Source organism: Crocuta crocuta, unplaced genomic scaffold (assembly GCF_008692635.1).
Source record: "Crocuta crocuta isolate KB4526 unplaced genomic scaffold, BGI_CrCroc_1.0 scaffold709, whole genome shotgun sequence".
NCBI lineage: Eukaryota > Metazoa > Chordata > Mammalia > Carnivora > Hyaenidae > Crocuta > Crocuta crocuta.
The window spans coordinates 558,386-583,904 of NW_027530619.1; the positions used below are offsets into that span (position 1 = coordinate 558,386).

Sequence of the window (25,519 nt, forward strand, 5' to 3'; positions counted from 1 at the left end):
AGAGATTCTGTAATTTCAATGTCTTTAAAAATGCTAAATACCAAAATAGGAGAGTCCTTCTAAACAACTTTCAGGAGATACAGTTATTCACATTTTTACATAATTCGAAATGTTACCTTAAATAATATATGTCTGTTGTAGTAAACATATTGACTTAAACATAATCACTATTCAAAATGTATGTCATTTTATATCAAACTATTATGGTATATCAAACTATTATGATGAAGCATGACCTTCTTCTGAATGGTGAATCAAAATGATTAGTCTATATTTCAAAAGGAATATTGTTCCAGTAGTTTTGTTTAAAGATTCTAGGAATGCAATTCTTTAATTTTAGTTTGGATGATTTCTAGAATTCAAAGACCAAGGGATGAGTTGTCAAATTAAATGTCTTAATAATTGGGGTGGCTCAGTTGGTTAAGCATCTGACTCTTGATATCAGCTCAGGTCGTGATCTCATGGTTTGTGAGATCAATCCTGTGTGGGGCTCTGAGCTGATAGCATTGGAGCCTGCTTTGGATTCTCTTTGCTCCTCTCCTTCTGGCCCTCTCTCTGCCCCTCCCTTTCTATGCTCTCTCTCCCTCAAAATAATAAAGTTAAAAAAAAAATGAAAGTTATTTTTGCACTGAAGAAGATAAGAAGGAAAGTATATTTTTCCAGGAGCTTGTGGGTGGCTCAGTTGGTTGAGCATCCAACTTTTGACTTCCTCTCAGATCATGATTTCGTAGTTCCTGAAATCCAGTCCTGCTTTGGGCTCCACCCTCAGTGTGGAGCCTCCTTGTGATTCTCTCTTTTCCCCCCTCTTCTGCTTGTACATGTACTTTCTCTCTCAAAATAATGAATAAACATTAAATAGTATATGTATTTTTTTTTCCAGGCAAGCTAGATAAATTTTGGAATTGAATCACATTTACTATTGTTTATTATGGCGGTCTTTTTTATATTTTTGAAACTCATTATTTTAAAGTTTATCTGATCAAATGTCCTCAGTTTTTTTCTTATAGATATAATAAAATATATTAATGATTTCTTTAAAAATAAAAAAAACAAGTATAAGAACATAAGGTACATTTGATCTTGCATTCCAAATAAGTGTTTCTTTAAAAAGTATATTTTAAAGATACTTAAGCCCTGAGAATAATTAACTTGCCTTAAACGGAAACACTAACTTCAAGAGGGTTCTTTTGCAATCTCCACAGCTGTCTTCCCAACACTGAATACATAAATATCATTCTAGCACTATGGCACACATATAACAGCATCAACATACCGCTTTCTGACTAGCAATATTATTCATGATCCTTGGCAATTAGTTATGCTTAAAATGAAGACAGCTGTTAAAGTAGAATCTTTTATCATATGCATATATTATTAAATTTGCTTCAAAATGGCAATAAAACTGTGAGTGATTTCCAGCGCAGAAGAGCTTCTTAAGAAAATAAACAAATATATAAAAAGTAAGCATTTATTGAGCACTTTCTTTTAGCCAGACATTTTGCTAAGTATATTAAAATAAATTACCTCTAATCCTCACAACAATACTTCAAGTCAGATATTTTCTGCATATTAGGGAGAACACTGAAGTGTTGAAATGAAAATGGTTTTCCCCATTTAAACATACAGTAGTTAGCAAGACAAAGATGTGTCTCCAGGTTAGTATGACTCCAGCATTTGGGTAAAGCCTAACATCCTTTCCTCCTCACTGCTTCTTTCTTCATGTTGGCTTAAGTGCTTTAAACAAAAAACTATGAAAGGAAAAAAGAATCAAGCATATTATGGATGCTGCATTAATAGGGAAAAAATAGTGAAGACATTGATGAGATTTTTGAATCCTACCAAAACCTGTTACTGTAGTCTATTATTCTTTTAGAAAATAAAGAAAAGAACATAGATTTAAAATTTGGGTTGAGTACTGAGGAATGAAGAAATTAGTGTGTCTACTGGGTAAGTGCAGAGAAGATTAATCATTTTTGTCAACTATCTAAGAAATCAGGACTAGAGGAAAATAAACTGATCAGTGAAGACCAAACAGGATTGAGAAAATTTAGTGACACATTACAAGAGATAGGTAATAAGTGATGGTGTAAGCAAATAGTTTTTCAACATAAAATACTTCATGTTAAAATTGTATGATAAGGGTGCCTGGGCTGCACCAGGGGTTCCTAGGCGGCTCAGTCATTTAAGCATATGACTCTTGATTTTGGTTCAGGTCATGATCTCATGATTCATGGAATCAAGCCCCGCATCAGGCTCTGGTCTGACATGCGGAGCCTGCTTGGGATTCTCTCTCTCCCTCTTTCTCTGCTCCTCCCCAGCTTATGCACTCTCTCTCTCTCTTCCCCCCTTTCCAAATAAATAAATAAGCTTTAAAATAAACTTTAAAAAAAAAGTATGTGAGAGAAGTTAAAATAGGAATTGCATTGCAAGAAAATAGAATTTTAAACATGCAGGTAAATACTAAGATTAGATAGCGGATTTGATATTCATGTATTTTGGAGGTAAGATTTGTACAACAGCTTGAAACCTTTTAGTTTGATTTCTATATCAGCTACTTATCACCTACATAATACAATTGAAAGATATTTGGGAAATAATCCATATTACTATCAGCAAAATAAATTTTAAAACTATTTTAGCAATAATTTTTAAAATTTCTAATATTCCCTTCTGAACACTTCACACAACTTAAATTATAATACAAATGTGGCTATTACAATCGAAATTCAAATACATTGATTTACAAATTCCAAGTCATTTCATTCTAACAGTCATTGTAAAAAATACCATTTCTCCTCTTCTCTAATTCAGCAGGGAATAGGAATGGATTTTCTATATGAATCATGAAAAATTCCTAGACCTATAATTCCACATTAATTGCTATGATATTTTGCTGTCCTGGGATAGGAAATACCAGTTAAGATGTCAGTTGCTCTTAAAATTAAAACAGCATTACATTTAAGTTACCACAGTTATTACCAGTAATAACCAGAATGTACCAAGATGATAGTACTGAGCGATTCTTTTAGAAAAAGCTGAGAGGAAAAGTTCAAGTTTGATCAAATAGCATCTATGTAGGGGGGAGCAATAGTGGAAAAATGAGTAAGTCACACATCCTCAAATGCATTTCCTCCAAGCAACGGTTTCAAAAAATAAAGGTAAAATCTTCCTTATGGACTTAAATGTCTCATAAATACACATACAAAATTTTAAATATACATCTAAACATGTATAATTCCTCCCACAAAAAGTTCACAGACCCATAAAACAATCACACTGCATATATTTTCTCCCTGTGAGTCATTAATGAAGATCTCTAACTTGATCTGAGGTTATTGTCATTCCCCTTAAGGTTTAAAAGGTCAGGATAATTTAGTTGACTATTTTGGTTTGTAGTTTATTTCATTTAGTTAAATTTCACTGTCTACCAACTCTGACAGGGACCAAGACAGGAATATTACCCACTGGTGATTGTCAACTAAGCATCTGTTTCCAGCCCCTCACCTTTAATAACACAATTCTGATGGCTTTTGGGAATTCACTTCTTCCTCATGTAATCATGTGCCTCAAATCTTTCCCTTACCCAACTTCAAGGGTAGTGTTGAATAAGTGTGTCTCTGTTATCCAAATGAGGAGAAAGATATCTGATTTTTGCCTATACATCTTGAAGGGAAGTATGATATAGAAAAGCCTATAGAAAAGCAACATATGAGGGGAAAAAGTCCATTTGACTGAGGAAGGTGGCAGTGTGAATAGAGGAGAGAAAATGTAGGTGCTGTTAAAAAGGTAAACTTAGGTGTGCCTGGGTGGCTCAGTTGGTTAGCTTTAGTGTCCAACTTTGGCTCAGGTCATGATGTCACAGCTTGCAAGTTCGTACCCCACATCTCTGCAGACAGCTTGGAGCCTAGAGCCTGGTTCGAAGTCTATGTCTCCCTCTCTTTCTCTCCCTCACCATATCACACTCTGTCTCTCATGCTCAAAAATAAATAAACATTAAAAGTTGTTTTAAATAATAAAAATTTTTAAAAAAGAAGAAAAGGTAAACTTAGCAGAAGGTGGCTAATAATTGGCAGAGCGGCCAGGGGAAATTTCTCAGATTTTTCCTATATGACAGAGAATAAGATCCTGTTAAATAATATCTAAAAGATTACCACACGGAGTTTGAGAATACATAACTAGAGTTTAGGAGATATTCTAACGATGATCAATAATATTAGGAAGTGAGATGTGCTGAGGTGAAAATCAACAATGCAGGGATGTGGATATTGACAAAAAATGTAGTGATTATCTTGGACACAACCATATACACAACTCAGATAATTAGGTTGGAAGAAGATAACAGGTAGGAACAGTTTGAGAGGTTTGTTACCTAAATTACAAAGAGATAAGGGAAGGGAGAAAGAAAAGGAGAGGGGAAAATTAATAGCTAGAAATGAAAATTATTACCTAGAAGCAATATTATACAGAGTTCAAAACGGTTAAACCTGAAGAAGCTCCATTGCATTTCTTAATTAGAAAATGGGAAGCAAATTTCTGTTGTGTATTTAAGTAGAAGCTTTCTGAAGATGATTTTATTTTCCATCTAACAAAACAATTCTCATGGTAAATATGCTAGACATTTGGAGGTAATAATAAGTAATATGGCTGAAAGAGATGAGCACAAGCACAAGGCTTATTCCTCATGTATGTGTCAGACAGACCCTTGATGGCTTTTGGTTTTATAGTCTCGACACAGAAACGTGTTAGTCACAGAAGGGTTATCCCAGCCAGTGTCCACAAGCCTATGAACAAATATAGAATAAACAGAGTATAAACAAATGTAGAATTGCACTGATAGAAACATATTTTGAATGCTCTGCTGAACTAGCAACAGCTGTCTTGAAGTAATGGCTTAAGGAGTTACAGGCCTCAGTTGTCAGCATTTATAGTGTTCTTCCCAGAAGCAATAACATTTTCAAGCATTATATTAGCAGTGACACCCATACAATTAAAAAAAAAAAAACCATTGGATTTAAAATACACAGATTGAATGATAATTTCATTTTGTATAGCTCAACTTTTAAAATTCCTAATATACACTGCTTTAAAAGAGAATTGGTTCATTTTAGACATATGTTCACATGTTACTTTAATAAAGATTTGTGTCTTTAAACCATATTAAGTGCAACCAAGAATTGTGAGGAAAATGTATGAGAGTGTTTTATGCTAAGGTTTTTCAGCTTTCTCTTTGATCCAGAAAACTAGGCAAGAATTATTCATTTACTAATTGGAGAGGATTATAAATTTGTTACCACGGGGACACTTGGAATAAAGAGGGGAAAGACAAAAGGCAAAGGTTTGAATAGATGTGAAAATGTTAAAAGTTCAGTGCTATGTTGTACAAAGTAATAAAAATATTGAAAGTGTACAGAAAAAAGTAGGTGAGTGTTAACATTTCTGGAAAATAATGGTATAATGCTTCATGTTCTCTAAGGACCTAATTATGAGCTATTCTGAATAGCGCACCTCAAGTATTGACAGACAGTCTGTTTATATTGGTTCCTAATTAAAAACTCTCCCCCTCACACCCCTGAAAAGGTTTAGCAAAGACATCTTTCAACACTAACAAGCGTACTGTGAAGCCACATGTTGGGAGGCAAAAATAAATGAATTAAGAAAATAGAGTTTAAATATCTCCATAGACTGGAAGAGAGAAACTTCTCTTTAACTTTCAAAGAAAACAATCTTTTTATTTATTGGTCCAGGTTTCCAGTCGTATTTTTTATATTTCCCATACTTCACATAAAAATCAGTCATATATTTTTAAACTCCCAGAACAGCATCAATGGTAGGAATGTTTCTCAAAAATTACAGTCTTGGGATAAACCTTTAGGAAAACAATTTCTCTCGTCAGTTTCTTTGATGAATGCATTCAATTCAACTTCTATGTTGAAATTCCCTAAATATTTTTATGTGTTGCATGACAGTTAACAGGAAGTGGACAGATTTCTAATTGTATCTGGTTAATTCTGGTAATAATATCATGTCTTGGGAATGTTTAATGAAGGGAACGGAGTAACACTAACAATCAGGTGTACTATTAATAATATAATATCTTGATTTCATGGGGGGGTTAAATGGCAAGGAATAGAAATATCAACAATGGAGATACATTACAGGAATGTATATGAGCCTCAGACAAGGTCTTACTTTATGTCAGTAGTTTTTCTGGTCTTAATGTATATTGTTTAACTCTCATGAAAGCAACAATTAATATATTTATATTCTCATTTGTATAAGAGCCAGGATTTGAAAAGTCTGTCAGACTGCAGTGCTCTTAAAATTTTCACTACTCTAACATTTAGGTCTAATGCTTAAGGGAGAAAGCTCTCTCACAAAAAGTGTGATTCAACAGAATAGCTGCTCTCCTTGGTTTCTTCTGAATGCACTAGGCATCATTTGGTTGGTTTGGAAGAGTTCTGATTGTTTTCATGGCTGCTCTTAACCACATCAGCTGTATCAGTTTAATAAGGATTTGATTTTCAGCAAATTGTTTTTTAGCTTTATATAGCCTTCATATTCTGAGGTTTTCCCTTGTATTGTTCTTGTTGTCTGGCTTTTAATTGCTTAATTACTCATAACAATGAGCATCACCCACCTATTTTTCCAGGATTTACCTTGTTCATTTAAACATCACAAAATATTTTAAATATTATAAAAATATAATATTTAAAAGATATAACACATTAATGGTTTCCCAGGGGATGAGCTAAAACTATTTGTAAGGATTCTCAATAGATAGGTCATTCTGAACTAGACAATAAAAGAATATATTTATAAATTTTCTTGGGGGGGGCGGGAAGGTAGATACAGTGTTAAAGCCTATATTCAGGGATGAATAATTTTCACCAAATTGTTATGTGTTCTGAAGAAAAGGCAAAAACCAGAGCTATCCACCTGTGGAATTAAATCATTTAAAATACAGCAAAGCTCTCTTCTCCTCACTGCAAATGTCATTCCAGGGTGATTTAACTGTGGTGACATTTGGCTGAAATGAGACCATTGGGATCCAAACATACTCCCACATGTGAGTAAAATTTTACCTTTTAAAATGTTAACGTGTTTTCCAGCTCTTTCTTATCATTCATACTAAAAATAAAAGCACAATTTGCTTGAATATTCTGCTAACAGGACCTAATTTTAAGTATTTAATTTTCTGAATGTATATTACCCTTCCAATGTAAAAGTAGAATTAGAGTCTTAGAAAAAATGGTTTAAAGACCTTTGAGAGTTCACCAAATTTATCTGACTGTTTCAAATAAGTTGGTCTCTTCATCAATATGGGCATATATTTATTTACATTCTTTTAAGGGAAACATCTCCAGAGAAGAATATTACATAAGCAAACAAAATACCCAAAGAACAACCTGTGATAAATTTTTGTAATTACTCTTTTTAAACACTCTCTCCCCTTTCCTCCGTTCTCCCATCTCCCTCCTTCTCTCTCTCTCTGTCTCTCTCTCTCTCACATACACACACACACACACACACTAACCTTTTCTTAGATGTATTCTGATATTTCCTTTCCTTTCTGTTCTCTTCCATGTTTCTTCCTTTTCTCCTTACATTAATGAGGTGTTGTAACAGTACAGTTTGAAAATTACATCTTTAACACACTGACTGTGATTTTGTAATTTGTTGAGACACACAGGCACACACAGGCACACGCACATACACTCCCACATCTCATCTCAAACAGGGAAACTTACAGCTTTATGCCAATCACAGTTTTTATATCTAACATGATTACGCTTGATGCAAAATGCTCATCTGTAAGCAGCCAGACCTCAAAAAATAAAAAGGACTTCCTTTTATTCATTCCTTCTGTTCGTGTTAGTACCTTTTTTTTTTTTTTTTTTCTGGTTGATTTTGAAGAGTAGCATTGAACAAAGCTGATACTGAATATACCTTTAACCTGAAAATACATGTACAGTATATTGTTTTCTCTTTCAATAAATCTGTGTGTCCTGCTCCTCTGAAATCAAGAAATAAGTGATTAAAAGCTGACATGTTATGAAGTATATATTTCTGTGCATTTGTTTTCTGGGCGTTAGTTTTGCTAGAATTGACAGAGTTGAAAGAGATATAAATAAGACAAATGCAGGGATGTTTTGACTGAAAATTTATCACTTGATAGCATACAATTAAGATATGTCCTTAAAAGTGTTATGTTCTTTTAGAATTGATACCATACTGGAATGGTAATTCAAACACTTCAATAATATTTTTGCATTAGACAATAATTAATTTTCATACTTCTTTCCTTACCTTGACCCATGTTTATTGAGAATTATTTGTATTTTGCCAACATGATAGTATTACCTTCATTCTTTTTAAAGATAGAGATTAAATTTATCAATTAGAAATCCCCATCCTGTATTTCTTAGAATAATAATAATCTTATTAAAGAATATAATGCATTTGAATTGACTTGAACATAATTAAATTTAACTTCAGCCTATGTTTTTTTTTCCCTTAAACAAATGCTTACAAAAGGAAAATTATGTGAAGGGAAAACATCGGTATATGGTTGTTTCTGTACCATGTTTTCTGAAATGTGATTTGAAGGTCCATAGTGCAATTTATTCCAGCTAAGCAAAAATAACTATTTATGGTTTAGGAGATGGACTATTTATTTTTGACATTGCTCAAAGATTATGTTTTTAAGTTGTAAACTCATCAAAACTATCTTTGAGAGTATTCACCTTCATTTGTAGAAATTCATTCCCTAAAATAGTGCAAATATACAAGCAAAATCATGTCTAATTTCTTATAAAATAAAAATTCATTCAGTACTTACAGAGTTAAGTTTTACCAATAAGTAAGTTTGAGTTTTACCAATAAGATGATTATCTTAATAATACTTTCCTCATGGACAATAACTCCAAAGAGAACATGTCATAATTCGACTGCTTAAACATTTTTGAAATGTATGAGCTTTTAATGTTAGGATGCATTTTTCTTTGTATGTATATTCTACTTTCTGTGAAACATGAAAAACAAAGATTATACTTGCCACATATATATCTAAACATCTTTTTCTCAGGTGGAATACATCATGAGTCAGATATAGTGAATTAAAATATATTGACAAAACCCCCTAAAAATGGAATTAAACTCTACTTTTTAAAAGGCTGCACAGCACAAGCATTGACATAATCTTTCCCAACCCCTAGGCGGGTGCAACAAGGGTTGATGGTACTTTTTAAAATATACATATTTATTTAAATTCAAGTTAGTTAACATACCATATTATATTGGTTTCAGGAGTAAAACCCAGTGATTCATCAATTACGTGTAGGATGCAGTGCTCATCCCAACAAATGCCCTCCCTAATGCATAGCACGCATTCTCATCCCCCACCCACCTCCCTTCCATCAACCCTCAGTCTGTTAGACTCTGTAAGAATCTCTTCCCGTTTGCCCCCCTCTCTATATTTATCTTATTTTTCCTTCCCGTATACTATGTTCGTGTGTTTTGTTTCTTAAATTCCACATTTGAGTGAAATCATAGGATATCTGTCTTTCTCTGACTGACTTATTTCACTTGGCACAATACACTCTAGTTCCATCCATTGTTGCAAATGGCAAGATTTCATTCTCTTTGGTCACCCAGAATTTATTCCATTGTGTGTGTGTGTGTGTGTGTGTGTGTGTGTGTGTGAGCATTTGTTATTTGGTATGACTCTTTCTGGTTTTCCTTACTTGCATGTTGATGAGCTACAGGAAGGTGGGGGGAGGGGGTCACAAGAAAGACTGAGCAGCGAGTAGCCTGAATCCCCTCACTAAAGAAACGTGCCTGCTTGCCCACCACTCCTGTTCTCACTCACTTTGCCTATTTTCCAATTCCACGTCCAGTTTCCATAGGTGATGGAGATGGCCTCCCCTAGCTAACCCAGCTTGGCTCCATGCTTGTCTTTGTAGTAGTTTTGCTCAGCAGGTCTTGCCCCGGCTTCCCACACACATGCTCGCTGATGGAAAGGTACCCATGTTATTTCTAGATGAAGCTCTTTGAGACACTCTCTCTAGCTTCTCTGCTGATCCAAGATCACCCAGCACAATGGGGTTGGATGAAAAGAGCCCTGACAATGGCTTTTGAGGTTCAAGCTTGGAAGGTGGAAGTTTCTTTTCTCCCACTGTCACCTTCTGCCTCATCAGGTCCTGAGCAGATGGGCCAGTGTCCTCACAGGCCCAAGGGCCACCTACTTTATAGTTTTGTACTGGTTAAACTGTAGGGGTTCCATCTGTGGTCATTTTGTCTGAATCGCTACTTCACTCTTTTATTAAATCAGCTGTTTTCAGCTGTTTTACATAATATTGCTGAGGAACTATTTATGTGGGGAGAGGAAGGGAAAATAAATCTATAAATATATTTTTTGAAGTAACATCTTTAATAAACTGTTGGCTTTCTATCTTTGTGTGTGTGAAGAGAAAAGCTCTGTCATAAAAAAATATATAAAGCTTTCTTTATGTAATTAATTTTTACAATTGTTGCTCAGGTTCAGCCTGCTGTTGTTTCCCTCCATTTGTGTTTTCATTCACAAAGGCTTGCTGTGCTTTTGCCTTCCTTTAATCTTTTGATGTCTAGTTTAATCACTATCATTCCCTTGTTACTTCAGCCTACATTGATCTTCCTTTTTCGAGTATTCTTGTACCACTGGCTGATTCATTTTGTGTTACTGTCTCTCAATACATGCTGCAATTAGCTAAGCTAAGAATCATTAGAAAATAAGTCAATCTGAAATATAATGACATTTTATTTTTCATTTTATTTTGCATAAATTTTCCTCTTCTCTCTCAAATCTTTCACTATTATTATTGTTAAATGTTAAGGCTCACTGTCGTGAGCCTTTAATTAGGAAACTTCCCCCAAAGCTAATATTAGTCAATATTAGAACACATGGTGCTTCTTGAACTTTGGCGTCAAAAAAATTAATAATTTACCCTGACTGACATCTCTAGTCATTATTAGGCAGGGAATTTCTAGTTTTATTGCTCTCTGTGTGAATTGTGGCAATGAACTACTAAATCACGGTCACCTCAGGTTATATGTCTTCTTTTTATTTTTTTTCTTTAGAACAACACATTAAGCAACTCAATTCAAATTACGTGTCATTCTAATTGGAACTGGAGAGCAATTAACTTTTGTGTGACAAAATGTCAAGTACTTTTTTTTGACTCATCAAAAGGAATTCGTCAAGAGAAGTCTATAGCTTCGCATAAATTACAATCGCTGCTATCATTGGTCTCTGTTTCAATTAGCTTGTGAACTATTTTAAGTATGGCGAAGGATAACAACTAGGAAATTGAAGAAGTAACAACTGTGTTTTGCCTCTTGGCATGACATCACTTCTTAAGACTCAAAATCAGTGCAAGTTTCAATTCAAGTAAAGAGATTTTCCCCATTTTATTAAAAAAAGAAACATAGGGGCACCTGGTTGGCTCAGTCGGTTGAGTGTCCAACTTTGGCTCAGGTCATGATCTCATAGTTTGTGGGTTCAAGCCCTGCATTGGGCTCTCTGCTGACTGCCAGCTCAGAGCCTGGAGCCTGTTTCAGATTCTGTATCTCCCTCTCTCTCTGACCTTCCCCGCTCATGCTGTCTCTCTCTCTCTCAATCTCTTTCTTTTTCTCTCTCTCTTAGAAATAAATAAAACATTAAAAATTTTTGAAAAAATTTAAAAAAATAAAAAGTAAACCTATAAAATGCCCCCAAGTTGTATATCTTTTTCACTTTAGTCCCGATATCGCCAAATTTATATTAATGAAATCTATATAAGTTTATAAGTTATAACCAATTGTGTTCCATAAGCCAGTACTGTAAATCTAAAACCAAAGAACTAAACAGATAAGCAATTGCATAAGCAAGATCTGTATTATCTTTCTCCATTTCATAATTGGATATATTCCCTAGCTCCATGTAAATTATAATTCAAAAATCTTTTAGAAAACTATAGAATTTCCTTTCCTTTTCTCTTCTCTTCTCTTCTCTTCTCTTCTCTTCTCTTCTCTTCTCTTCTCTTCCTTTCCTTTCTTTTCCTTTTCTTCCTTCCTTCCTTCCTTCCTTCCTTCCTCTCTTTCTCTGTCTCTCCTTCTGTTTATGTTCCTATCACAGTATAATATTAAAAAACTTCTCATTTATTGAACTTTAGTGACAAAGTGGAGAAATGTGACAAAAATTATATTTCCTAATAGACCCAAATATCTTTAGTTCTTCTGTGAAAGAAAGCCAAAAGTGGATAAACCTATGTTCAGTAATTAATGTTTCAGTAATTTATCTCTTGGAAATGATTTACATATTAAATGAAATACATCATTTAATTTACCTCAGTGTAACTTTAATGATTCAGCTTACCAAAAATATTTTAGAAACTCTGTTTAAATAGACGTACTGTAAAGCATAATCATTGTTGAAGAGTTCATTTATAAACTTTTGTCTACTTATATCTATTTAATATACTTAATCATAACAGTTGTGTTTAGATTATTCATGAAAATTATCTTTCTTGCTGATAAATTCTGTAACAGAGACAAGAGCTTATTTAACTTCTAGTAAATCTAGATAGAATAAAAGTTGTATGGCTGCATTGTATTTAGTGATGATGATTCTAAAGACATTACTATTTTAATTAACCAACAAACTTAAGTTAGCTTTTATTTACTGAAAATTATTCCAGGGGTGCTGGGTGGCTCAGTCATTTAAGCATTTACTGTTGATTTTGGCTCAGGACATGATCTCAGTGTTTGAGAGTTTCAGCCCCACATCAGACTCTGTGATGACAGTGCAGAGCCTGCTTGGGATTCTCTCTTTCCCTCTCTCTTTCTGCCCCTCTCCTACTTGTGCTCTCTCTTCTCAAAAATAAAAAAGAACTTAAAAAAAAGATTATTCCAAATCACATGAATTTGAAAAATATTTTAGTCATTTTCTATATTCTAAGAGTATGTTTAATTTATTTAAATGCTCAGTTTTCTTTAAGCCAAATAAATAGAGCTCTTTACAAATTAATTTTGGCAGTACCATCCAGAGGTAAAAAAATGTCATACATTTATAACATACATCCATAGACATCCATAAACATGCAGACAAATACAAACAGAAATCTTATGGTTTTGGAGTGCCTTGGTGGCTCAGTTGGTTGGGAGTGTGACTTTGGCTCAGGTCATGATCTCTCAGTCCATGAGTTTGAGCCCTGCTTCAGGCTTTGCACTGACAGCTCAGAGCCTGGAGCCTATTTCAGATTCTGTCTCCCTCTCTCTACCTATTCCCTGCTCACACTCTGTCTTTCTATCAAAAATAAAATAAAAACGTTAAAAAGATTTAGAAATCTTACGGTTTTGTTTTAAAAACTTAGCCATGACACAAATGTGATGATGCAAAACTCACTTATTGATAAAAGAACAGTTTGAACCAAATTATATTTCTGACTATGTAACAAGATAAGGTTAACTGATTAGATAGCTTAAAGTTTTGGGGCACCTGGGTGGCTCAGTTGGTTAAGCATCTAACTCTTGGTTTCAGCTCAGGTCATGATCTCATGGTTTGTGGATTCAAACCCTGCATCAGGCTCTGCACTGACTAAGGCAGAGACTGCTTGGAATTCTCTCTCTGCCCCTTCCATGCTCTCCCTCGGTCTCTCTCCAAGATAAACAAAAACAAAACAAAACAAAAACTTAAGAAAATAAGAAAATCTTAAAATTTTTACTAATCTTTGTGGAGAAGACTTTTAAGATTTATTTAATTTGCCTAGCTTCCAAATAGACTCTTCCTTTTGTTCCCTTTGATAAGAATTAGCTAGTTTCCTAGAGAAGACCAGGAAAAACATTTATGTCTCAAAGGCACAGAGAAAAAATACAAGTTCTTCCAAGAAGGACTTTTGTTTTCTAAGGCCAGAATTTTTAGAGTACCTGCAAGCCTTCTGAAATGAATAGTTGAAATTTGAAGATTGGTAAAAAGGATAAGCATTTTTAAATTTTTTCCCATTCTTGTAAAGACTCAATTTATAAGCCAAGTTGTGTAGGTTGTTCTCAGTTTGTAAGAGTGTTTGTAATTCCTCAAAGATCAGGTTATAACCTGAATGATATCAAGGGTCACCAAACAAATATATTATCTTCAATTTGCTTCTTTATCTCAAGAGAATATCTTCAACTAAAATAGAAATCAAATGATTTCTGTGTTCTAGATTTAAGGTTGTTTGTCTTTGAAATGTTTTTCTTTCCCTCCTGGTACATAATTGCATTTTATCCAGGGAGAAACACCTAAAAATGTTCTATCAGGCTCTAAATATCAACTTCAAATTGGCCAACTTCTGACCAGAGAGTTACTTATAAAAAAATCCTTGTAAGCATCTTGTCATGTTTTAGACAAGACAAACAGTAAATATCCCTGGATGTATTGAATGCCCCCTTGGATGCAAGAGGCATCCCCAAAGAGGATGCAGAAAGATTTACCCTCCCAAGTTCCAGAGTCACTCTCAAAAATAACCAAAAAATGAAAAGCAGACAATTCTCCTGAGAGCTGTCAACAATCAGTCAAATTCTAGCTTCAAATGAAGTGCAATCTGCGTTTCTGTTGGCTGTATCTAGCTGCAAGTGGAGTTCAACCCACATTTCTCTTGGTGATATCTTTGGACTCTCAAATGGAAGGTTCGGTTGCCTGAATATACAAGAACTGACAACCCATGTGCCCAGGCAGGCAGAAAGCTAAGTCAAGTTCTCAGGACACAAAACAAGACAAACAGAAGGCAGTAACTGTCCCTGGGAGAGAAATGATCAGCAACAATGGACACCTCAGAACCATACTCACAAGAGTCTAAATTCAGAAAGGAAAGGATAACGTGAAATTTTATCTTCCTTTCTCTATCAGGCACTACAAAATCAAGGGAATTCACTTTAGTAAGAATTCTCTCACCTTATTGGCTTCTGCCAGTTTTCCCAGGATCCTTTTTTTAAGCTCTGAAGTGAGCGGAGTTTAAAGAAGACAGTGTAGCTCAGGTATCTACTAGAATTTGGCAAAATTTTCAGTGATTTTTACCTTTACTTTCCTTTGATTATTTAGGTGAATAGATGGTATCAGTTACCAGAGAATTTCTTGGAGTCCCATCATCCCTGGAAGGGCCTGTATGGGGGCCTGCTTTGAGGGTAGATATGGGTGCATTCAATTTGGTGTCAGTTATTTGACAAAATCTTGGAAGACAATCTTTTTTTATAGTGTTCAGCTTGACTGCAAATGAGACCCTGATTCTGGGGTCAGTGTTTTGATTATGAACCCCTAGGGGGGTACAGAGAGGGAGGCCCACATATTTTAGGTTTCTGTTCTTGGAGCTGTTGCAGTTGTAGAGCACTAGCTTAGCAGACTTTTATTTATGGCCTTGTAATCTCTTCAGAGTGAAGAAACAATTCAGGTAAGGATTAATAGACTGTGGGTACTCAGATAAATAAGGATAAAGGGGAATAGAAGTCACATCAGTCTTACAGTCTTGTTTTAAGTAGTTCTTTGTGTATTTCATATTTCATTAGCTTTTTGTAATAAATCTTTCAATAAAGTTATTTTGGAATCTTGAAACCTTTTGGAGCCTTCTGAATGCCAATTAAAATAAGTATCCCATTCTGTTTGTTTGATTTGAGAATCTTGCTTTCAACTGAACTTCTCAAATGAACGATCTTTTCTAATTGAAACATTCTCCATAATGGTCATTATTTTAGTAACATTTTGCCATTTTTATAGATCTCCTTAACTTCTAGGATCACAATTATTAAACTGTGATAAGCAGGTGTGCTGGAAGGTTGAGTACTTAATTCATCAAAACTGAGGATCACATCTCCTTAGCTAAACCTTTGGATCTCTTGGAGCCATAATAATATCTAAGATGATGTGCCTTGTGTTGAGGCTTTTGTGGTGTTTTACAGTATATCTTATTGCACAGAATAAATTTTCTTGAGATTGGTGGGTGACCCAGTGTCAATCTAACTCATTGCATTACCAACTTATCCTAGCATGGGAGTGTTAGAGTTACGTGGAGACCATTCTCACAGCTTTTAAGTGCTCGACCCATGCCCACCAATTTTGCAGTTTTGGCTTTCACGATTCCCATTAGCAATAGATCTATTACTCCTTTTACTCGAGGGTTTCTTTCTAGTGGCAGATACCATTTGACTTTTAATAGACTGACTTGTGCCTACATAGATTTTGATTTTGATGGTCAACACAGTCTGAAATTTTTTATATTAATGTATTTCCCCAGGTCCCACAGCAGCTTATTCTGTGGACTTACCTTGAGGTTTTGTGAGTCCTACAACAACTGCCATGCATTGTGGACGTTGGAATTCCTTCTTGAGTCCTCTAATGGCTGCAAGCCATATGGGATCCTAATATAACTACCTTGCAGGCTTCAGAAACTTTTCTGGGAACTTTAGTATACCCCAGAACCTTCCCAGGATGCCAGAACCTTTCTGAAATAATATATGTATATAATAGCTTAAATATATAGATTTTATATTNTTATATTATAGTTTATATATATGTATGTATTTCTATATAAAGTTATATATTTCTATATAAAGTTTGTTGGAACCGAGTTGCATGCAAGGAAACAGAGTATAGGTCTGGTAGTAATTTACTCATAGTCTCTGTAATGATGAGAAAAAGACTGAACTCAAAGTGTTGTGCAGGCACCTTTCCTGTGTGTCTCCTCCTGCGGGCCATTAGTGGTCAACTTTGCACGCCACTCCTCATCACCAAAAACTGTTAAAAAATGATTAAAGAAGACAGTTGAGTTATTAAAGAAACTTTATTTAATACTTTAATACGTGGACACTCTCCATTCACAGACTTCAAAATAGGGTGGAAGGCAGGAAGCTCTTTTATAGGATACACAAAAAGAACTGGAAGAGAACACTAGAGGAAAAAAAAAACCTGTTGCCTTGGGCCATACAATCAACCTTATTTGGGATAAGAAGGCCCAGTGGTGGTTTGACATTTGGGGATTGGCTGATTGGTTGACTGTTTCTGGTCAAGGGCAGCATGTGCAGTGTTATCTAAGTTTCGATTTGCTGACATGACACCACCGGCAGGAGTGACTTCATCTTGGGCTGAGACAATTATTTCAACATATTTGATAATCTGAAGAGAAGCTGTGATTTATAATCAAATATGTGAATATGAAAAATAGAATATGTAGCCTCGTTATATTGGTTTATGAATAGGCACAATTGTGGACTTCTTATAGAGTAACACCATGTAAATATTACAGAAAAGCCAAAGTCAGAAAGAATATCCTTCAATTCTGTGTTTAATATTATTTCATATTTTAAATAAAACTATTCACAATGTTATTTTAATAAGTTATTTTGTTTGGAAAATATGTTTAATTTATTTTTAATTGTAATTATACCTGTTTTGGTCCAGTAAATAGTTAAACACTTTTAGATAAAATTTAATCCATTTACTTAAAAAGAAATATGGAAAATCTTCCATTAATTTATTCAATGAACATATATTAATCACTGATTTTGGGCAAATTATCTGGAAGGGATAGCAGTTAACCAAAAGTTTAGGTCCTCATCCCTATCAGTATGGATAGATATTTAACAGTAAATTAAAAAGCTTATACATGAATTACATGTATGGTATGGTATTGAATAAAGAAGTTCAGGTTTATAAAGTAGTATATAATAAGGATCTGAAGTTGTCCTGAAGGTCAGTAAAAAGTTCCCTAAAGTAAGGTTTTAATTCAGAACCTAAGAATGGGTTAAGAGTTAACTTAAAGATTATAAAGATGAATTGGGGCAGGGAAGAGGCTGTGTGCAAAACAACACAGGAAGAAGAAATGTGAGGAAAATACTGCATTCATTACAGGTATTGAAAAAAAGTCAATACGGTGGTTGAAAGTCTATATATTACTGACAGATTCATGCTGGAATAGAAGAGAAGGAGAAGCCAATTATTTAGGGAATTGTAAGCCAGTTTAGTAATTTGTCTCTTTGTGTTAAGAACAATGGCAAGAAAACGCCTAAAAGTTCATATTTATCAGAATTTTTCTTGAGGCGCTTCTGACTTACCTACCCTTTAAATTAGACATAAAGGGGAGTTTATTGATTGACATTACTGAAAAATCCATGATTCATACATGACTATGAAAAACTGAATTACACACTGGACAGTAGACAGACCTTATATAAAAATAAACTCTGATCCACACCTACAGCAGTCAACACTGTGAACCAACCCATCGCCTGCAATAAGCAGCCTAGGGAGTCAGCCTGCCATAAATCAGACTAGTGGGAGACCAGGTTGCTATCTCTACTACTAATCCAGTAACCATGAGGACTTGATAAATCACGTGAAATTTAGGACCGACCACAGAAAGCCAAATGTGCACCTCTAACCGTTTCAATTAGCCCATCTACAGTTTTTCCTTTTCAGCATCCTCCAGTCAGAGGATACCTAAGATTTCTCTTCCTTCCAATATAAAACTGTCTTACTTCATTGCCTGGGTTTGGGGTTCTGCCAAAACTCAAGTGATGGTGACTGACTTCCTTGCTATAGCAAATCCAAGTAAACAGCCTTTGCCTGCTCTTATTTGACTGCCTTAAATTTATTTCCACAGCTGGATTCAGGGACACAGAACTGTCACTAATCTCCCTTTTTGTTCTCTTCCTATTTTTCCATCTCTCTGGTCAACTTTCTTGTAATTTATTTTCTTTCATAAGACCAAGCTGCCCACAAATAAGCTAGTATCAAGGCTAATCTCACCCTACAGATACAAATCACAGATAAACACTAACTATTTATCTAAAGCCAGACACAAAACATGTCCAGGGTGATCACAGCCTCATCTTAGCACACAGGTCCATTCCTGAACCAGTAGTTTCCAGGCAGGTGATTTGTTACTGGGGTTCATAAGATTATTTCTCTGTTGGATTACTATAGAAAATGAAATGCCTGGTTTCATTTGAATTTTAGGTAAGCAACAGACACTTTTGATAAATGTAAGCATGACTTTGGGGCACCTGGATGTCTCAGTTGGTTTGAGCTTCTGACTTTGGCTCAGGTCGTGATCTGGCATTCATGGGTTCGAGCCTGCTTTGGATTCTGTGTCTCCATCTCTGCCCCTCCCCTGCTCATGCTCTGTCTCTCAAAAAATAAAATAATTTTTTAACTTCTTTTTGTTTGTTTGTTTCTGACAGAGAGACAGTGTGAGCAAAGGAGGGTTAGAGAGACAGAGAGACACAGAATCTGAAACAGGCTCCATGCTCTGAGCTAGCTGTCAGCACAGAGCCCAATGTGGGGCTCGAACCCACAAGCCATGAAATTATGACCTGAGCCTAAGTCAGCTGCCCAACTGACTAAGCCACACAGGCGCCCCTGAAAAAATAAAATAATACATTAAAAATTTCTTTAAATGCAAGCATGACTCATGAAATAACTATGAAAAATAATTTTTGTTTACCTCAAATTCAAATAATATGAGGCATTCTGTATATATTACAGCAACTCTATTCATACGGCAAGGAAGACAAAGCTGTCATTAACTCATATACCAGACTATGAAGTTGTTCAGGGACAAATCCAGAAAGGAAAGGTGCTAACCTAAAGAACAGTAATATACCATTATTTTTTTTAAACAAGAGGAAGAGAAATTCAGTTTTGAAATTTGAAAGAATAAGCCTGGTTGCTATGCTGAGAGAAACTAGAGGAAATAAGGGAGAATATAGAATATTAATGGGAGACTATTGAAACAGATAAGGTAAAATGTTAGGTGGTTTTACCTGGAATGATGTCATAGAGATGAAGAAAAATATATTAGCAAGTGGGATAGTAGAATTAATAGCAATTTGTAATTGTTACTTATTAATTAAAATGAGTACATTTAGGAAGATTACAATTAAACTGTTATAATTTAAGGGAACTTAGCAAATATACTGGATGCAAGGTCACTGTGCAAATTCAATTTTATTTTTAAAAAGCAACAATAAACAAGTAAAAAATGAAGTTTAAACATGTGGCATGTAGAGTCACATCATAATCACAACATTACAAAAATAAATCAACTAACATTTAGGTAAGACTTCTTCATAGAAATATATAAGGCTTTTGAGAGTAGACAGAAAATGCCTAACTAAAATGCAGGCACACATCCTATTTGTTGATTAGTGGCATTAATATTATAAAGTTGATACCTGCCCCCTCCAGAAATTATGATGCAGCTCCAATCAAAATTTAAGCATATGTTTTTGTGAAAATGTACAGGTTGGTTCTTAAAAATATATGGAAATACAAGAGCCAAATATAGCAAAGGCAATATTGAAAAAGTACACGGTGGTTAAATGTACTCTGCTGGATTTTAATACATGTATTAAAGTTAAAGTAGTTCAGAGAATTGGTATTGACACAAGAATAAACAAATAGGTCGATGAAACAGAACAGAGTCTTGAAATGGAACTGAGTACATATGGCTGTATTATTTAAAATGAGCTAGCCTTGCAGAATCGTTAAGATTATTCTTTTGAATAAAATGTTCTGGCTCAATATGTTCAATAAAGGATTGACTATCCATATGAAAAGCATGAAAAAATTAACGTTTGATTCACCACAAAATCAAAAACAGTAAGCTGGGGGTGCCTGGGTGGCTCAGTTGGTTAAGCGTCCGACTTCAGCTCAGGTCATGATCTCATAGTCTGTGGGTTCAAGCCCCATGTCAGGCTCTGTGCTCACAGCTCAGAGACTGGAGCCTGCCTCAGATTCTCTGTCTTCCCTCTCTCTGCCCCGCCCCTGCTCGCTCTTTGTCTCTCAAAATAAAATAAAGACATAAAAAATGTTTTTAAAAAAACAGTAAGCTGGTCTGTAGATTTATATGTGAAACCAAAAAGATATAAAATGTGCGGATTATAATATATGAAGATACACTAATTACATTCATGTTAAGATATTTACTTAAATAGGACACAAAAAATATACGAAACATGACATAGTTGTTTGACCTATTAAAATTTTAAAAAATTAAAGTCAAGAGATACCATTAACATGATGAAAAGATAAGTTACAGAATGAGAGAAGATATTTGCAACACATATAACAAGGTTGTGTCTTATATTTTTTTTAATTTTTAAAATATTTTCTTAATGTTTATTTTTGAGAGAGACAGAGTGTGAGTGGGGGAGGAGCAGAGGCAGAGGGAGTCACAGAATCCAAAGCAGGCTCCAGGCTCTGAGCTGTCAGCACACAGCCCAACATGGGGCTTGAACCCATGAACTGTGAGATCATGACCTGAACTGAAGTCAGATGCTTAACTGACTGAGCCACCCATGTTCTCCAAATGCTAATATATTTTTAAAAGAATCCCTATGTGAAAGAATTCATACATAAAAGGCAGAGAACAAACAGAAAACAGACGTTAAGCAATCACTCTGCAAAGATGATATCCTGGTGGCCAATAAAAATATAAAAAGATAACTATTCTCTTTTGTTGTCAGTGAAAAACAATTTAATCACACTGAGATACTGACCAAAATAGATACAGTTTTATAAAGTTAACAATCTTAAATTTTGGCAGGGATTTGCAGTAACTGGCATTCACAAACACTGCTGGTGGGAGTATACATTGGTACAAATGTAATTGGTACAAAGAAAAGAAATGTTTATTGTTGCTTACTAGAATTGAAAATGTAAATTTATTATGACTCATCAATTTTACTCTTATTTATAACCAGCAGAAATCCTTGTAAAGTTTCAATAAAAGACATTTGCAAACATATTTAGGGAAGTGTTATTTATAATACTGCAAAATGTGAAATAACTAAAATGTTCATCATATGGAAACTGACATTAAATTTTATATATTCATTTCATATATATGTGTATATGTATATGCATCCACACACATTACATATGTGTATATATATATATATATTATACTATGTTTACTACGTTTATATATATCATTTTAGGCAATGAAAAAGAAGAAAGTGCTCCAACACACACACACACACACGCACACGCACACACACACACGTGCATGTCATAACTAAAAAGTGAAACAAACCATACCCACAAACATATTTATATAATTCATTTACATATAATTTAAAAACAGACTAGATTAAGCTATAATGATAGAATTCAGGACAGTGAGAAATAAGGACCAAGGAAAGTTCCAGTTTTTACATCTTATTGCAGTGATTTGTTGTTACATAGCAAACATGGTGGCTCCAACATGCCCCTTATTTTTTTCATAAATTTTGTGTCAGGAGTTCAGAATTGACTTGACTAGGTGGTTCAGCTCTGACTGACACGGCCTCAGCAGGGTTGGCCAGGGCTGGAAGATTTACTTTTCAAATGATTCCTTGACTCATTTTCATTGGGCCCATCTCAACTCCCATTGTCTCATTCTCCAGGGTTTCATTACATGGCTTTGACTTATCATAATATGCATGTATCAGAATAGTCTAATGTTTTACATGGCAGCTGGCTTCCAAGAATAAGTCTTCCAAAAGCTAAAAACTATAAGCTGCAGCTCTCTTAAGGCCTCATACTGAAGCTGACATCAGCTTTATTTCTGCCATGTAATATTGGCCAAAGTAATGATAGAGACCTCCCAAACTAAAAGAAAATAGGCATTCAAAGGAAGAAGAAGGAAAGTGTATTCCTTTGCATCTGCTATAGGCAGCAATTGGAAAGAAGCTTAAAAGATGTTTTTGAAATGCAATTAGTATATCATTTCTTTGTTGGAGTAATAGTTATATAAGTTTGTTCAGTTTGTTTTAAATCATCAAGCTATAAGCTTAAATTATGTGTTACATATATATGCTGTATTAAGTTTTAAAAGTTTGAAAAAAGATCAGGTGCTAGATGAAGTTATTTATAATGATAAAATATTAGACGGAAAACTTGTTCAGGATTTTAAAATACTAATTTTAAGGGTGATGTAATAAAAGAGATTCAGTTATTAAAGTGAATATTTGAACATTAATGAATATTTGATGCCTCCAATATCATAGGCATTTTTTTAATACTTCGATATTTTAAAGATACAGGAGCAAGAGAGAAAAGCATACAAAGAAAGACAGAAGAAACACAGAGAATGGATTATAAAAATAACACAAAATCTGGAAAACATGGAATCCAGGATCAAAGAGGAGATGAGAATTCATCCCTGAATATCAGGTATAGTGCCAACGAATTGTATCTATTTCTTCTATAAGAAGAAAAAGTTTAAGGTAATCACTTCTATAGGAAGAAGTTTAAGATAATCACTAAATTCCAAAATTTGGTGCAATATATAATTGTACAGATTTTAGAAGCTCAGTGACCCGCAAAAGGGGCAAATTTGAAGAATTAAATATAGGGACATCAGAGACAAACTCTTAAAAAAAAAAAAAGGTAAATAGAAAATCTTGAAATCAATCAGAAAAAAATATATGACATTATACCAGGGGACTAATCTTCCAATGACTGCACCTGTTAATCAAAAACTATGTAGCCTAGTGCAGCCTTCTTGGGATTTTCTCTCTCTCCCTCTCTGCCTCTTCCTCACTTATGCACACACGCTCCCTCTCATGCTCTTACTCAAAATAAAAATAAATAAACTTAAAAAAATCTGCATAGCCTAGAAGACTGAAGAACTATCTTTAGCACTGAAAGAAAAATGACAAAAAACCTCATTGCAGAATTCTATATCCAGTAAAAGATCCTTCAATAATGAAAATGAAATAAATATATAAAGTTAATCTAAGATTATTTTTGTTAACCATACCTAAACTTATAGTGAAGGATATTTTTCACTGTAAGTGGAAATAATTACAAGGTAAACTCAGATTTTTAAAAATGAATGAACAGCATATCAAAGATAAATTGCCAGGTACATATGAAAAGAGTAGAATTTCTCATATTTTCTTTAAAACTAATAGCTACTAAATCAAAAATTATAACATTGTCTTTATTATATTATACAGGTTTATAATACTGTAGATTTAATACATATGCTAACTCTAATACAAAACGACCTTGAAGAGTGGAAATATATCTGTGTAACTGAAATTTTCTGTTTTCTGTGCAGCAGTACGTTACCTCTCAGTTGACCATAAAATTTAGAGATGCATGCCATGCCATCTAGAGCATGACAAAAACATGGAAGAATACATAACTAAAAACAGTGGATATATTAAAACAGAATTCTAAGAAATTCAGAAAATTTAAAAAGATACGTAAGGAGAAACAGAAGAAGAAAAGCTAGAGAGGATAAATAGAAAACAAATAATGCAAAGATAGGCCTGTATCTAACCATAGCAATAGCGGAATTAAATGTTAAGGGACTAAATAATCCCATTAGGTTTTTGTTGAAGTCAGTTAGATTCAATGGACTTTTTTTTCCCTATTATTTTTTTTGTTTCTTTCAATAAATCACAGTGTAAATAATAAATGTATTTTATTTCATATGAATGGAAAAATAATACAGTAATTTATTTACTCTGTTTTATTTCTTAAACAGTTGTTTATAGAGAAGTATGTGGTAGGCACTATGGCAAAACGACAGCAGTGACAACCACAGCTCCTTTAAAACTAATCAGTGTTTTTGGCAAAATGGTAGCACTTTTCTCCCCAAATTCAAAATCAGTTGCGGGGTACTCAAACAGCTCAGGTGATTTACATTTTTGTTAGTCAAAATATAGTAAATAAATAATGCATGTTTTTTACAAAACACTGTATGGATGGTAACAGAAGTTGGTATAGAATCACAAGAATCTGAGACTAACTTTCCTGTAGTTAGCATGAAATAGTTGCAAAGATAAGCCTGTTGCAGACGTACAGCAATTCCATCCATTCAACTAATTTGGAGAAAACCTCTTATTTGAATTTCTTCTCAAATTTTGTTCTTTTATTTAACACTTGGGTCTTCTATATTACTAATGTAAACACAACTCTAATCTGTACTGATTTTTTTTATAATTTGCTCCTCCTCTCTAAATGCTTAGTCAACATCATCATTGTTGGAAATAAACTAGCCCTTAGAATTCTTATTCAAACTTTGAATCCGTAATTATCATCTTTAGGTAAAATACATGGTCTTTCAGATTCTTTTGTTTGATGCTCTTGGAGATCCTTTATGGTGTAAAATATAAGCATATTTTAAAGAAAACTTTTAATTTGATGTTTTCAGTGTTACCTTCTTAAAAATGAAAGGGGAGGAAAACAAGGGAAAAAATAGTTCATAGAGATTTTACTTTGTATGGCAGTTACATATATTGCCTCAATATTTACCCTAATACTTGACATAATGTATTAGAGAAATACAAATTATATTTTTAAAAGACTGATCATCCTACTAACCAGAAGGTAGGACTTCTTTTACTTTACAGCCCTATAAAATGCCATATCAATGATATAAGAGATGCTAAGAACTACAACGGTTATGATGATCTGTCTTTATATACATATATATAATATTATTTATTTATTTTTGAGAGAGAGAAGGAAAGAGAGGGAGAG

The 25,519-nt window shown here is 34.1% G+C and overlaps 1 long non-coding RNA gene across 5 annotated transcripts in view; it reads left to right on the top strand.

The window, feature by feature from the left end:
• The window catches only part of LOC144234764 (uncharacterized), a 377,485-nt gene that overhangs the window by 136,221 nt on the left and 215,745 nt on the right, over positions 1-25,519 (top strand). For 3 of the 5 annotated variants that reach the window (XR_013336065.1, XR_013336064.1, XR_013336063.1), the window contains exon 3: positions 23,062-23,197. The exons of 1 other annotated variant lie outside the window; for it this stretch is intronic. This is a non-coding gene — a long non-coding RNA (uncharacterized LOC144234764). Of the gene's footprint in view, positions 1-7,001; positions 7,067-23,061; positions 23,198-25,519 lie in introns of all 5 variants that reach the window. One more of the 5 variants, XR_013336066.1, reaches the window with a different exon arrangement.